Below are 16,322 nucleotides of genomic sequence, written 5' to 3'. Positions count from 1 at the left end.
CTGCAATGCCCCATCAGCATTGCTAGCCAGTTTCCTAGGAAAACATTTCCCCTGAGTTAGTTCTTGTCCAGGCCTTCCAAAACAGCATTTCATCCCAGCCAGTGGATTCTGTTGTTCATACTGGTGTTACAGAAAGGTGTGTTTTGATATCTTCCACTAGCCTGGATGAAAGATAGCTAGCTCACTCATGAGCTTTATCAAGAACCTCGACTACCAACATCACAAGCATGTTTGTTAGCAATCATTAATACCTTCTGATATAACACCTGCTTTTCTTTAGTAAGGCAGACTTAAACTGTGATTCCCCCATTTTTAAGGAAGCTTGTGAAGAAGGATTTACTGTTCAGTGAAAAGACACTTATCACATTATTATATCATTAGAGAAACAGGAAAGTGAAAAAAGTATTTCTCTTCCAAAAATGGAACCTTATCCTGCTCTCTAGGTGAGGGAATGGAACTGTAAGTGGAAGATGCACATAAGTCATAGATAATAGACATTTTGGTTTTAGATCACAGCTTACAAAAAAATAAAACTGAAATGTAAAACCACTAGAGATTAAAACTGGGAGGAGGGGGGAGATGATGGGGGGGCAAGCAGATGTCAGTAATGGAAGAACAGAGGGCAACAGAAGGTCATGTTACTATGAAGGAGGAAAGAGAAGAACCTGATCTGAAGAGCTGAAAGTAAGAGGACTTGCTGACTGATTTGCTTCTTGAGTTTCTAAGCAAATCCCAACACATGACAAGGCAATCAAGGAAATGAAACGTAGAAGTGCCTTTTTTACAGCTGGAGCCCTAATATTGATTCCATGTATGGTAATTCCAGGACCTCTAAGTATAAAACACATATCCTGTGCTGCCAGGCTGGCCTTGCCTTCCAGTGACACTATAGCACATAAATACGCTGTGCATTTGTGCCTAGGGCTTGACTGCTTTACTCCAGAGCTAGCAGCAGGTGTTGGAAAAAGCATAAAACTTAACAGTGTGGAGCTTCTGTGGAGTGGGAGTGAATGCTGCCTGCTGTTCTGCAGTGACCCCTTTGATAAATCTGGAAGTGGCTCAGGTCGGTGGGAGGGGGAAAAAGTTTTGAAGGGATCTGGGAAAAAGGTGAGCAGCTTTATGCTGTATGTGACAGGGAACCACTCCTCCTTAATTTATGCGTTCTGCACTGAATTCTAGAAGCCATCAACGATAGCCCTTATAATGTAAGAGTGGAGTTCTTGGAAAACCAGAGAATTCATGCTGAGATTCACTGGTGATATGCACAGGTGTGCATAAACTCAGTGAGTTAAGTTTCTTCCGTGACATGCCAGAACACATACAAGCACATTAGACAAAAGAGGCAGAAAAACAGGGCTCAGCAGGAGGGTAGTTCTGTATGTCTGTAATGTTTACCATGCTAAGGTATTAAAGTCCGACTGTGGCACATGTGACAGATTAATGGGTTGGGCTGGAATCCTAAACCTTTGGAAAGGAAACCAAACAGAAAGAAACTAAAGCAAAAATCAGAAGTGTGTGTGAATTCTTGATTACCACTGAGGGAAAGTTCAGAAATGTGGGCTACTCTGGGAGCTGTAGGCCAACAAAAACAGCCAGATACCTCCATTGTGAAAGAAGCATCTTAGCCTCTTTGTATGGCACTGTGCTCTAGAAAGAAGGAGATCTGTGCAGGGAGGAACGGATGGGAGAGTGTGAGGCTGCCTGGGGAGCCTGGGTATGCTAACTGAATAAGGAATGGTTCCAGCACAACAACGGGGTGCGGTGGGCAGAAATTGGTGATTAAGAAGCTGCGTGGGGGTAAAAAAAGCCCTAAGGTAGAAAGGGTCTCTAGTGCCTGGCATCTTGGGTATCACCAGGGCAAAGTGGGTAGAGAAAATACCATCGTTTCATCAAGTAGCATCGGACTCTTCACATAAACTTTCACAGAGTTAAAGAGACTTTAGTAAAGTAGTGGAATATGAAGTCATGACGATGAAGGCCCAGCAGTTTCACTGTGAAGAGAATTGCATGAAATGGGACCAGTGATGTGGCACTGACAGAAGTTTCTCAGAGGTAGAAGGAGAAAAAGAAATCTGGGGGATTCTGCTACACTTCAGCTCACTGAGGAAATGGTAAAGGCAGGAGAAAGGAAAAAAATAACAAAATAGAAACCAAGGTAAATTAAAAGAGATTCTAAGCATTTGTGCAAGTCTACTCAAAGAGGAGAAACAAGGAAAGTGCAAAGGAAGAAAAAGTTTTTCAGATATATGTGGAATGAATTTAGTGATGGTTCTAACACTGGAATGGGGAAAAACGTGTCTGCAGTAAAGCCATACTGCCAGCACACAGACCATGCTAACTATTCCATTGTGGGCAGTAGCTTGGCTTTGTTAGTGACACCCTACAGCCCCGGCTCTTTAGATGATAATCTATAGGACTTCTGAAGGGTTTGGGGCTAAGTTTCCAATGGTTCCAAATCATAGTCAAGCTGCGGATTGGTTCCCCATCACTCGCGCGACACATCCCAGGCCCATTGCTCTCACAAAAACGTGGCACACAGTTGCTCTGGGATGCGTAGAAAAGCATGCCTGGAAGAACCAACGCTCTCAAGATGCTGCGGATGGGACAGCTTCTTTACGCAGCAGTCACGCACCCATCGCGTTCATGTCGCTTGCCCTCCTTGTGCAGACTACCCAGAAGCTGAGCAACCCTGGGGTTCGCGCGGCCTGGGACGAACAGGCGGAGACGCCGCGTGTGGCGCGTGGGCTGCTGCGTGGCCGGAGCCCGGCAGGGAGCCTCTGCCGCAGCGCAGGAGCTGCCGCCTGTGTGACTCGGGCTGCGGCTTCTCGTCTTCCACAGGCGGTCGTGTTTGTGTGGCCTGCAGCTGCCAAAAACAAGTAAACATGGGTAAAGCAACAGAGATCTGAGTCACCCTCTGCTTTCCCTGATAATTGAGAGGATACTGAAATAAGAAAGGGAAGAAAAGATGGGTGAAGTTAAAGAGAAAGGAAGGAGAGCCTGGACAAGGGCTGTCAGTGAGCCTTTACTGAACCACCGCCTCAAGGAGCCAGCAACAGCAGCCCCACAAAAAGAAAACAAGGGGCACATTTTATGCCAGGGACCGTGTCTTTCCCCTACAACACCTCTCATCTGGGCTTCTCAGGAACCCATATGTGCGAGCACCACACACTCCTGCCAGGTCCTGCTTTTTCAATTCTGACACTGACAAGCATCACTACTGAACGCTGCAGTAACACTTCAGCCAGGTTGGGAAGGCTGCAGCGGGTTTTCACGAGGCTGCGGACGGTGCCAGGGCGCCCAGCCTCCCACGAGCGACCCCTCTTTCCCCTACACGGGGCGAGGAAGGAGGCACAAGATGGCGCCACGCGCCTTCCCGGCCCAGGCGGGGGGGGGGCCGGGGGCGGGGCCACGCAGGCGCAGCAGCACGCGCCCCTCCCGCTGCCGCTGCTGCCGGCGCCTCGTGCTCGGCCCGAGGCGGGGACGCGGCGCAGGCGTGGCGGCGGGGGCGGGGCTCCGGGGGCGGGGCTCCGGGGGGGCGGGGCCTCTGCTCCGGGGGCGGGGCCGGGGCCCCTTCCCCCGTCGCCTGCGGGCTGGCCCCCACCCGTGTCCCGGGAAGCGCGGGGTGGCTCCAAACTTGTCCTTAAATCTCACCGAGTTCCAGGGGATGAAGTTAGATTGTGTGTTTTGGCGCTTCCTGTGGTTATTTGTCGCAGTCGAAGCCTGAGGCCGCTCTCAGAACATGCTTTTTATGCAGTTTTCCTGGAGCGTCTGCTCAACTTGAGGGGCTTTAAAATACAAGTGGTACGCTCTGGCCTGACAGACAGAAAAGGGCGGAGATGTCTAAGGAAGGACTTAAACGGGATTCAGGCAGCTTTGTCCAGAAGCCGTGATGGCCGCTACGGCCGTTCAGCCTGCGCCGAAGGCAGCTCGGTGGGGGGACGGGCTGCGGGCGCCCCCTCCGCGCGGAGGCCCAGGGACTCCTGCGCCGAGCAGGTGTGACACGCACTGCTGTGGCGACTTGAGAAACAGTGGAGAGCTCTTCCAGGGCGCACCCTAGCGCTGCCCCCGGGCGGCACCAAGCTCAGCCTAGACGAGGGGCACGGGACTGGCTGTGGTGGCCTGTGGGACCTGGCTCTCCACAGGTCGTGCCCGAGGAGCTGCCGGCCACAGCGCGTGGGCCCAGCCATGGTTGCTGGTGAGACCCGGCTCTCCACAGGTCGTGCCCGAGGAGCTGCTGACTGCAGCGCGTGGGCCCAGCCATGGTTGCTGGTGAGACCCGGCTCTCCACAGGTCGTGCCCGAGGAGCTGCTGACTGCAGCGCGTGGGCCCAGCCATGGTCGCTGGTGGGACCTGGCTCTCCACAGGTCGTGCCCGAGGAGCTGCTGATTGCAGCGCGTGGGCCCAGCCATGGTCGCTGGTGGGACCTGGCTCTCCACAGGTCGTGCCCAAGGAGCTGCTGACTGCAGCGCGTGGGCCCAGCCATGGTCACTGTGGGACCTGGCTCTCCACAGGTCGTGCCCGAGGAGCTGCTGACTGCAGCGTGTGGGCCCAGCCATGGTCACTGTGGGACCTGGCTCTCCACAGGTCGTGCCTGCCCAAGGAGCTGCCGGCCACAGCGCGTGGGCCCAGCCATGGTCGCTGGTGGGACCCAGCTCTCCACAGGTCATGCCCAAGGAGCTGCCGGCCACAGTGTGTGGGCTGGGATCCTGAGAGTCGCATGTGGCAGATGCTGGTGTCATGATGTCTCACGGTTTACTAATGAGGTTTTCACACAGAAAAAGCTCCGGCATAAAGCCATGTCATAGCAGTGAGAGGGGAAGAAAAGGAAGACAAAGGAGGAAGGAAAGAAAATGCTGGCAGGAATAAGAAGAGGCCAAGACTCCTGCTGATCCCGGGCAGCACGGCGAGTGTAGTCACGCGCCAGCTCTGCCACCCTGCAGAGCTGTTGGAGGGAGCGTGGCCATGGTAGTGCAGCCGCCTGGTTCCTTGAGAGAGAAGAAAAATGGCATAGGCACTGCCTGTACATGGACTTGAGACCCTAGTTTTAAATCAGAAGCAAGCTCTACAGAAAAGTAGTTTCTTTTTAGCTACACAGTGCTGCTTTTAGTCCGTGTCCATTCACTAAGGCGTTGTGTATCCATTTTCTTCAGTTACCTTCAGTAGGAGATGATGTTCAACAGCACTTCCCAGGATTTTTTCCTTAATAAAGGTAAAATCATTCTGGTATTGCTAAGAACTCACATTCTGGAAAAACAATAGCTGATTTTTTTTCTTTGTTTTTTTTTTTGTTTTATAACACACTAGTCTGAGCAGACGTATTTGCCAGTATTTCATTGCACATTGATTTTTGCTTGCTCTGGCTGAGGTAAGGAGGACTTGTATTTTGGTTTAACATGGTTGCAAAATGCTATTTTAATGCAATTTATCTCAGGTGGGCACTTGCTGCTTTGTCCTAAGCTATCTAGATCAATTCAGGTGGGCTGTGGTAAAGTCTGCAATTCACAGGACATGCAGAAAGCAGCATCTAGCAAAAAAGCACAGCCTAAGTATTCCAAATAATGCCGTTGTTTTGCATAACCCACCAACCTTCCCTTTGCTTCTGGAATGCGTTCCAAATCCTCACATAAATCTGCAGCACCAGCTATCATTACGGCATGTTTTACCTTGTCTGTGACAGCATGCATCATGTCTGTGCAGCTGCATTTCACTGTGACAAAATGCCAGGCAGGTTTTTGGAGGCTGGGAGAAGGGCATTCCCGGTGGCTATTGCAGAACTCCTTGCTTGAGGGGAATAGGTTGAGTCTAAAGCATGCAATGGATAGTATTATTCATTTGGGGGAAGCTTTCATCCACAGGCAGCTTTGCCGTAGCTCGGTGTGATGAGGATGCAGAAAGGGGAGCACAGGGTAGATACCCTAGAGTCACTGCAAGCTGATTTAATGAGCTTGAGCTATTACGGGATCACTGTGGTAGCTGCTCACACCAGGGCTGAATTCTAGTTAGTGGCTGAGGGCAGCTTTGTTGAAGTAATTGCAGCTGAGCTTTGACGTTGACTAAAATGGATTCCTATCATTTGGAAACAAAAGTGGGTTTCTCTGTTGGAAATAAAGGAATTGGGGTTTTTTGTTGGTGTTTGCAACGTCTGGAAGTTATGCTGGAGGACCACATGGTCATTGCCCTTTGAAATGAACTGCAGGTGTTTTGCTTCATGGCAGTGGCTGACATGGTTCACACAAGGCATTATGGGGGCTGTTCGGGGCAGCCAAGACAACTTCCCTGCTGCTGAACTGCTTCCAACGCCAGATGTTTACCCCATGCTCCACCTCCTTGCTAGGAGGTGTTGCTTCTAGCTGGGCAGTAGCAGCAGTAGCTGATAAGGATTTGGGCATGTTTCTCATTTGAAAATCACTAAGAGTTGCCCTGTCACATCATTAACGCTGAGCGCTAACTGTAAGCTGCTACAGTGTTGGGACGAGCAAGTGTAGGGACATGGAGAACTATCTTAACAAGTGTATGAGACCGTAGGCAACATAAATTGAAGCTGGATGAAGTTAAGGCAATCACCTAAGGCTTTATATTAGGCAAATTAATCGTATGTGATCTTCGTGGAACGTCCATAGAAGCAAGATGAAAAAGTGAACAGGCATAACCCAGGACTCTTTGTCTGCCAGATGTTCACTGGTTCTCAGATCTTTTATTACACACTTTGAAATTTTGTCTGAGCACTCCTCTGAGGTTTCTCAGTTTGCTGTTAGTGGAACAAACAGCCCTAAAATTTCACCTTTTTCAGTCCTTTTGTATCATTTTCTACAATCTTTGCAAATACTGATACACAGCTGTGTTCCTCTTGAGCAGTTCCAGAGTCCACACACAGAATTTGTGGTGAAAGACAGTCCATCAGTATGCAAGTATATTTGTGAGTTAGTGCTATTAAAACCAATGCAAGAGACTTAATAGCCCTTTAATCTCCTCTTCTTTTTTGAACCGATACTACAATAATATGTTTTCCCCTTGATGGAGCAGTATTTGTGCTCCATATTTCATGCTTAAAACGCATTCATTGTCAATTCAGAACAAAAGTAAGAAGGCAACATTACTTAGGCAAATGCTTTAGCTAAATGCTTTCCTCATTGTTCCCAAAAGGAAAAAGCTGAGATAGCATGTAGCCGTAGTGCCTATCTACAAAATGTTTGATCTTTACACATATTTAGTAGGTGCATGTATGCTGCTTGTACCACTCTGCTGGACGTGGCTTTTCTTCTTACTGCAGCAGTTGGTGCGTGTCAGCCTCACTGAGATGTTCAAATTAAGTGCAGCGTTTCCTGAAAGATGTTCCAGTGTACCCCGAAGGTGGGGAAATTGCCAAAGAATTATTTGCTGTCTAGCTGAATGAAGTAACTTTGCTAGAATTTATAAAGTTTAATAGGAAAATGGTCTAAAATTAGTACGGATGGTTTGCTAAAAGCTTGTTTAATAATAGAAATAGTTTTTTTCAGATATAATTTTCCTGGTTGTTACTATCTCTTTCATCTCTCCAGTAAGTGCTTAAAGGTGTCTGCTGTAGCTTAACAGGTAAAAAAGAAGGGATCTGATGTGGGAACTGGGGAGCTAGATTTATTCTGTGACATTAGTCTTTAGGTTAGAAGGGGCGCCTTCTTCTGCATAACCCTGTTCCTTAGGTAGGATCAGCTGCATTTCAATGTTTCCCAAAGATATTTTAACCTGATTTTAAGGACTTCTGTGACATCTGTATGTCAGCTCTTCCACAAGTGCACATAAATATACGTGCCTATAATAGATACTTTAAAAGCAGGGCAGCATCCTGTTAATTCCTTTACGCATATATTTTTAGAAGCTGATTGGTCTTTACTCTGTTACAAAGGGCTGGTGAGATCATTCTAAGATGGTACAATAAATAGATGTGGCTTTTTTGCAATTTGATTCTATGTTCTGAACAGATGCTATGATAGCTGCATAACATCTGCATAATGTACTCTCAGTACTTATATGGCATGCATTATTGTAGCATCTGTTTAGGATTCCCTTTAACAGACTGCAAACTGAGGCTCAAACAGCAAGGGTGAAATCCATGAAAGTTCATGGCTATTGCAGCATTCAGCAACCAGTTCTTAATATTGGGGCAGCTGACTGATTGAACGCACACAGTTTCAGGCATTTAGTGCATGGACACTGTTATGGGTGTGGTGCTCTTTAGGAAAAAGCTTAGAAGCCTTAAGGACATTAAAACATCAAGGGTCAGTCCGGAAAGCACCAACATATCTTCATGGATCTTAGCCTGTGTAACTTTCCCATGGCCCTACAGAAGGTCTGTAGCTCAGGACCGAGTCCTTAGATCTTCTGAGTGGACAGAGTAGGTGTGGGTTGACTACTACAACTACTATGTCGCTGAATATTATATACGGTAGGTGTTCTGGGAATCTAGCTGGGTTTTGAACCATGTGGCTTAAGACTTAACAGAATTTATCCAAAGCTTTTTGGTGGAGACAGATGACAATTGGCAAACTATATCTTAAAGAACAGTCAAAGTGTTAAAGGAAAAATGTATTTGCAGTAAGAAAAGGAAAAATTGTTAGCAGATTTAGAACATTCTTAAAAAAAAATGTAATCCTGATTTAAAACAGATCCTTGAACTTGCAACTGCCTGCCAAATTATAGATGCAAATCCCTTTTTTCTCTATCTTTTCTTCATATTAATGTGGTGATTGACATAGAACTTTGTGGGAAGAATGTCCAACAAGAGCTTTGAGAGCTTTGTTTGCATAACACAGATTTACATTTGGTTAGAAAAATAGCTGTTCTGGAGAAATTTTATTTTAAGTGCAAATACCTTTAAAGTGATAGGAACAGTTAATACAGAAACGAGAGTTATAGCAAAGGAAAGTTCTGAAAAAGAAATGTTTTCATATTTCTCAAGAAGCATCAGGAATTTGGGGGAGCTATAATCAGAGATCTAGCCAGAGAAGTCTGCAGGTCACAGATAGAGGCAGCTCAGCAGCCTACAGAATACAAGTCAGGCATGCACAGGCTGGTTGCTTGATGCGGTTCTGAGCTGCTGTAGCTAGGGCATTCTCTGACTCCTGCCGAGAAACACTATCAAAATAGTTCAGAGAATGAGCTTTATGCCTTTGCCTTCTGACCACCACCTCTGAGCTAATTACATGCAGATGCATGTCCCTGTCCATTTCTTCTCCAAACTGGAGTAAATATAACAGAAACAGACAAGCATGATACAGATCATTTTGCCTTTTTATCATTCCTCTGCTAATATATGGGTTCCAAGAACACACAATACCATGGACGTAAAAGACCTCTTGCAGCATTATTTTTACACTAAGGTTTCTAAAAAGTTTTTCTTTCATTTAGACCTTGTCTTTTGCTAAATTAGTTTTCTTCCTCTATTCTGGCAATATTCATCAGTAGCTTTCTGGTATTGACACTTCTTGGTTATTTAACATGTCAGAACCCTTCCAAAATATGATATTATCTGTTGAATTAATTACATTTTAATGTATGCATTTGCATAACATGGATGGGCTCATTCCACTATGCTCCACTTCTCATTTCTGATGAAAGATTCATCAGTGCAGCTGGTGGCAGTGAAATGAGCTCTTCTAATCCCTTTTCTCTGTAGATATTTCATAAGAGCAACAAGTTGAAATTATGCCTGCTCACAGTCTCTTTCTGCTATTTTAGTGTAAATGGCTAGCATTGTGTTCTTCAGTGACCTGTCCTGGAAGACCACAAAAAGACATTAATTTTGCAAACAGCTGTGCTGCCTGAAGACAGCACTGTCCCAGCTGCTCAGCTCCACTCACAAGCTAGAAGTTACCACCCCCACAGCTCTGTTGGCAGATGGGTTTATGTGAGTGCTCCTTTCTAGACACAACATGCTGGGTCCTTGTAGTGCTTCCAGTTGTGAAACTGGGAGAGCAGAGACCTTCAGAGTATAGAAGCGATGAGCCGTCTTCAGCTAACAAAGCTAGGTCAAGAGAATGTCTGTAATTGGTTGCTGTCCTCATTTACAAGTAAGCATTTCTTTCATTCCTGGACTCTGTACAAATACTGTAGAAACAAAACAGCCTTTCAAAGCAGAATCCAGAGCAGTTTGTGATACAAAGTTTATCAGGTTAGCACTGTTCACCTAGAAGATCCACCCTGATATGCTCATCATATGGAAGAATATGTATGATGTTCTTAAGAACAGGGTTTATTTCAGTCAGATAGAATGGAACTGTAAGCAGTAGTGGGCATTATGATGGGCGTTAATGTGTAGATCATGCTGACATCAAAAAATACAGCTCAGTACACAAAATATGGAAATAATATTCAGCCTTTAAAGAAGAGACCTGTGCCATGTCTGTCACTTTAAAAAAGCAAGCTGTTGGTATCCGTACCTCATATGCTGTATGAGCTAAATTCCATTGTGATTCAGAAATTTACCAGATTATCTAGCAGAAAAATCTTGAATCCTAAAATACACTCCTAAAATCTTAACTGCTCAATCAGTTTGCAACATTAACTGTCTTCAGCAGAATAGCCATAAACTAATTCCTAATAAAACGCAGTCTATCTTCATAAATAGAATTAGTAAAAGGAAAAGAGTAACATAATTTAGAGGCAGTTATTTATGGACAGGATTTGTAAGCTGAATGATCAGCAAATCTCAGTGAGCAGCATAATCAAAACCCAGTCACAGTAGCATTAGGTTTATTGCTTCTGATGCTACCTGACCAATTTAGACACGGATAATTTATTCCAAATCTCAATTAAATTCTAAATAAAAGAACATGAATTTTTCCTACAACTAAAATGTCTTGAATCATTCACTGAGCAAAGACAACTCAGACCAAGCAGGAAATTATCCTCCAGTCAAAACTGTGTGTTGATGAAGATTTTGGAGGTGTCCAGCCTGCTGCTTTAGAAGTGACTGCAGTGTGACAGAGATACCTGAGGTAGCTGTACTTGAGCACCAGTAGCCGTCGAGCCATGGCATCACGGAAGTCACCATGACCTGTAAAATCTGCCTCAGCAGCGTGTCAGTCAGACAGTAGTTTTGACATACTACAAATGACATACTACTCTACAGATGATTACGCGTTAGGGGAAATTAAGGACCTTTGCCTCACATGCATCTGGCACATGAGTTCAAAATAACTTAATGACATTATCAATTGATTCTTTTCTTCCCTCTAAGTCTATGCTAATGCTACACCTTTCTCATTTCGTATGCAGCAGACCTCTGAATACTCGATAACTTGCAAGGATGAAGCTTAACTTATTAGAACAGAATAAAAGGTAAATGAAGAACTACTAAGTCTTTTTCAGAGCCATAGTGGAAGACAAGCTTCCCATATAACTAGGTAATTTAGTACGAAAGACTCCATATGCTTCTAATTTGGGCCCTCTCTTGTAGATTATTTTAAGAATGTGTCTCCTTGCCAAGAGTGGTCCTCTCAAAAACTCTATGCAAACCCTGTAAATGGTACTGAGATAATGACGGGAAGGATGGACAAGGATGCAAATGGAGAGATTTAGAGAATGAGAGAGAGCGCCATGATGAGGGGAGGCACCACGAATGAGATGAGTCTGTCTCTGTTCCTAGACTATGTGTGTTCACATTAAATCTACCTATTAAAATTCCATTGTCATCACCTTTGGAGTTGGATATGAAGCTGGACATACTGCATACTAACATCTGGCTCTTTGCTTTAGTTTTAAGCCAGAGGAACACTTCTCTATCTGTCTGTGCTTTGCTCATACCTGGTGGAAGAGGTTTACATGGTTACATGGCTTTCAGGAAAGTTGAGGCCAATAGATAAGAGTCCCAGTGGGGACTGTTAGGTAGAGAGCCCTTACTTATTGCTGTAGAAATGCATCTTCCTTCTCTTGTGCACAAATGAGAAGGTGATGTCAGGAGGCAGGATAAGCTGACATCTGCTCTGAATTTATCCAAGCATGCAATTGAGATGCTGACAGGTGGCACCAGGGAACATCAGACAATGGGAGGAGTGATGGAGACAAGTCAAAAGTGCCATATGCCTTCACTATGTCCACTTACCAGAAGCTTCTGAAAGGCCCAAAATATTCACTGTCTCCCTTCCCTTTTCTTTCATGTATCTTAAAATTCCTGATATGGAACAGAAGAAAAGGTGCCAAAGGACCCGGAAGGAAGGTGGTGTTCTCCTGTTATTGGCTTGGCTGAAACTAAGAAAGTCTGGAAGTTCTATTTGAAACCTAGATCACAATATGGTCCCAGCTTAAAGTTTTCCCAGTCCATTTTGGATGCCTCAGCAACAGGAATCTCAAACAGCAGTCTTTAAACTGTCTGACATTCATCATTGTCTGTTCAATATGAGCAGCACGTGATACTCTGCAACATAGGAATTCAGGCTTTTGAAAGAAAATACGGGAGGAAAATATCACTAACATTTTTTAAGGACAGTGCAGTTGTGATGTACTTATTTCATCATATGAAAAGCTAAGGTGGGGCAATTTTATAGCTAAACTCAGGGGTTCGTTTGCTGATTGCACAGGAAGCTTTAATTGCCTTTTCTTACCAAAAGCAATTACGCACTAGATTCCACTTCTCATTTGAAAGCCTAATGGTTTTGTTCTAGCACATACCTGCATGAAATTCGTGACAGCTCCATCTAGCATGTAAGTCTACTATTGAGTCATTGGTTAGCTTGAGTAAGTCACTTGGGCACCTAAGAGACCTAAGTCTCTCTATTTTCCTACTACAGACTTCGATGGATTTGAGGTGACTAAAATGCCTGCTGTTCAGCGCTGTCTGATCTAGAGCGTGTCTGATACCTCTTTGGCACCTCCACTTTGGACTGCAAGGTGTCCTATGTGTCCTCTGCGTTCTGAAGTGTCCTGCTCAGAACAGCTTGAGTTCATGTAGCTCTCCAGAGGGAACCAATCTCAATCTCCAGACAAGCAAGGATAATATCTAATAAGACAAAGGGGAACCTGATTTTTTTATCCTGTTAAAGAAGGGGAGAGAGAATCTTGCGTTCCAGGGGCTGCTTTTGCATTTGTATATTAAAGGAGTCATTGGATAAAATGTATAAACATCACTGGTTACAAAAAGCAGAACCTCCCAACTCCAGCCGTATCCTCAGGAGTGAGGTTCAGAATCAAACTCTCTTACTTTTCTTGCTGGCCTTTTTTTAATCTTGCATGAATAATTGCACAGTTGTTCCTCTTCATAAGAAGGGAGGCAGAGCCTTCTTGTTAGAGCGATGTCCCTGCGATTGAGAATGGCATGATGGTGGTTAAGAAACATCTATGGCTGAGAAAGCCTAGAAAGTACTTTGGGAGCGACTGCTCTGACCACTAAGTTATTGCATAAAAAGTGAGCACTGTCAAGCCTTCCTCCCGTAAGTGCCTTTTCTACAGCAGGGTCTTCATATTCTAACCTGTGAATAGCCAAAGGAGCTCACAAACAGTTGCCGGGTCAGACATAGTTAGTGCATATTGTTCTGCGCTCAAAGATTCCTCATCAGCATGCAGATGGAGTGAATTGCTTAGTAGATATCCAGGCTCCCTATCCAGTCAATACGCACCCCACTTTTTGACCTCACGGTAACCCTAAATGCCTCGGTTAGATGTTCTGACTACCCCCGCGCCCCTGACCAGCTATGGTTTTTTTTTCAGTATCTAGGCAAATATAGCACCTAGTCTGAGCACTACTTGCGCCTTGCCTGCATTGTTTATGGATTAACAATGCTTTCTTAATTTATGGGTAACATGGGCTGTCAATATGTATGCTATCACTTTAATAGTCCTTCATGAAAAATAGATGCCTTTCCCCTGCTAGAACTTACAGCTAGCATTGGATCGTGCATAACGCAGGGTTTTGGGATAATGTAGATACCTAAAATCCAGGTGTGCCCTCATCACTAGCCTTGGAGAAGACAGGTGTGCTCCCCACCTCTCCAATGAAAGCTGCTGTTGCACAGAAAAAAGTTTACCTTACTTGGGGCCTGCAAGACAGTGTGTGTATGCATAATTCTGTAGCCTATTGCTTGGGGCCATCATACTGGACTGTGAAACTCTTGGGTTGGGTTCATGACCCCAAGGATTCTCATGCAGAGTAACTAATGTCTTGAGCTGTCTACTGCATCCTGGCACAACTTCAGCAAGGTGGAGTGGAAAAGATGCAATGCCTTAAATGTCCTTCATGCTCTATACTTAGGAGTTGGAGAAAAAGTTGGACCCAGATATCCTGTTTCCTGGACAAAAGTGCTATTTGCTGAGCTGTTCTTTAAAAAGTTTTACTGTTGTCACTCCCTGTTGACAAGAATACTTTTGCATATGAAGGGTGTGAGCGTGCTACTCTCAATGCTAGAATGATCGTAAACATGTCTCTTTCCCTCTGAAAAAGACCGTACAGAGGGAACTGCTAATTCTCTTATGTCAGGGTTATTCCTGACATGGATTAATTCTCTCATGGCAGGATTTGGTCATTCCCTTGATTCTTTGTGAAGGATGTTTCATCTTATGTCAATAGATGAAATCAGTACAGGTTCAGCGTTTTCCCCTTCTGAGTGTTCAGGGCCTCCAGGACATTATTGTTCTTTGAGAAAGCACTAAAGCACTCCTGAAAACATGCGTCCCCATTAGATCTCTCCTGACCTTACTGCTCATTGTAAGACATTAACAAGTTGTGAGGAGTTACTCCACATCTACTTTTCCATTTTTCTGTTAACCTCATATGTCACGCTTTTTTACCTTTTCTCGTTGTTTTCTTGGTCCTCTCTGCTCTGTTTTGTTTCTGTATTTTCTTATTAGTAAACAGTATTGAAGGTCCATTCAGAGCCTTAAACATTACTGTAGAAGTACTTCATTCAAATAGAAGAATTCGGCAGATTTGTGCAATCTTGCAAAATTCTGCTTGTTTGGGTAGCCACCATTTCTTTGGCAGTTACCACTTTCCTTTGTTAGCCTTAGTCCAAATATGTAAGTAATTGCATAGCTTCCACCATCATAAAAAAGAAAGTAAGTGGAGGAAATGCTTGTTCCACATATTACAGATTTATAATATTTGTTCAAATTGTCTTTTTGGTTTCTTGTCTTTTTTTAAAGGCTGAATGTGGAGAGTAAAACCTCATTAAAAATTCATGTCTATTCTCTTGAGGATAAGAAGGAGGTATTTTGGAACTTTAGACACTTTAGGATTTCTTCTTTGGCTGAACAGCTGCCTTTCATATTCTTTTCCTTTACCATGATGCGCCTCGGAGGAGAATCCAAATTCATTATAAACTCAGATAACATTTTTTTCTGAATCAGTTTTACAAGTTTCACTAATTACAAGGTGAAACCACAGCAGCCAAATCAGTCATATAAGTAAAAGTATATATTGTACATCATTTTAAATAGCATCACAGGGATTATGCATAGATAATGTTCTAGAAAGTGCTGGGTAGTCTTGCGTCACAATTTCCTGTGGTATAATATTCTGTGCTGTGCCTCATTTTAGACTAAAGAAGCTCTCTCTGGCCAGATTTGCTAATAATCATTCTATCTTGGTGTAGGCAGTTTGTTCTTGCAAATTTTTCTCATACTTACTTCGTAGTAGGAAGCTGTGTTTGTTCTGTTGAACTCCTTAGAGTTTTTTCTTTCTTTCCTTCCGACTCAAATTAGAATTGCTTTCCTTAAGCTCAAGGTTTCTCTCAGTTTTGTAATCCCTGGCTTGATCAGGCTTTAGCTCATCAGGACATTTTTTTCCACTATTTAAATCTATAATATGTAGTCATTCACTAGCAAATAGACCTGCCATAATGATTTGCTATAATTGCAGAGATTGTCCCCACATGTCCTGCACGTGTAGTATTTGAACAAAAACTAAAATGCTCTTGGAGTCACTCTTGTATGCATTTTCTTGGGTGTATTAACAGTCCATGGAAAATTAACAGTCCTCTGTGTTCACTTTCTCTAAATAATATTTTATGGCAAAGTAATTTTCTGAGAGCTCCAAAATCTGACTGTAATTACAGGCATTTGTCTTGTAGTTTACCTTTGCACGTTCTGCAGTTCTGGATCCATAAGCAGTTACTCAGAGTAGTCTCTTGACATTGGTACGTGACTTGCTTGAGACATTAATTTACCAAGTAAATGCTTTCTATACATTGTGTATGCCATAACTAGACAGAGCATGAAGCAACCATTCCACACTGTACAGTATACTTCTGACTACATTGCTGTTAGTTGAAATGCGTCTGTCCTGTTTACTCAGATGTCAGCATGCCTCCTAAACAGTGCCAATTTTTCTTTAAAATAAGTGTAGCAACAACAAA

Source organism: Struthio camelus, chromosome 11 (genome assembly GCF_040807025.1).
Source record: "Struthio camelus isolate bStrCam1 chromosome 11, bStrCam1.hap1, whole genome shotgun sequence".
Lineage (NCBI taxonomy): Eukaryota > Metazoa > Chordata > Aves > Struthioniformes > Struthionidae > Struthio > Struthio camelus.
The sequence above is the reverse complement of the archived record's forward strand: the minus strand, read 5'-3'. Positions refer to the sequence as shown.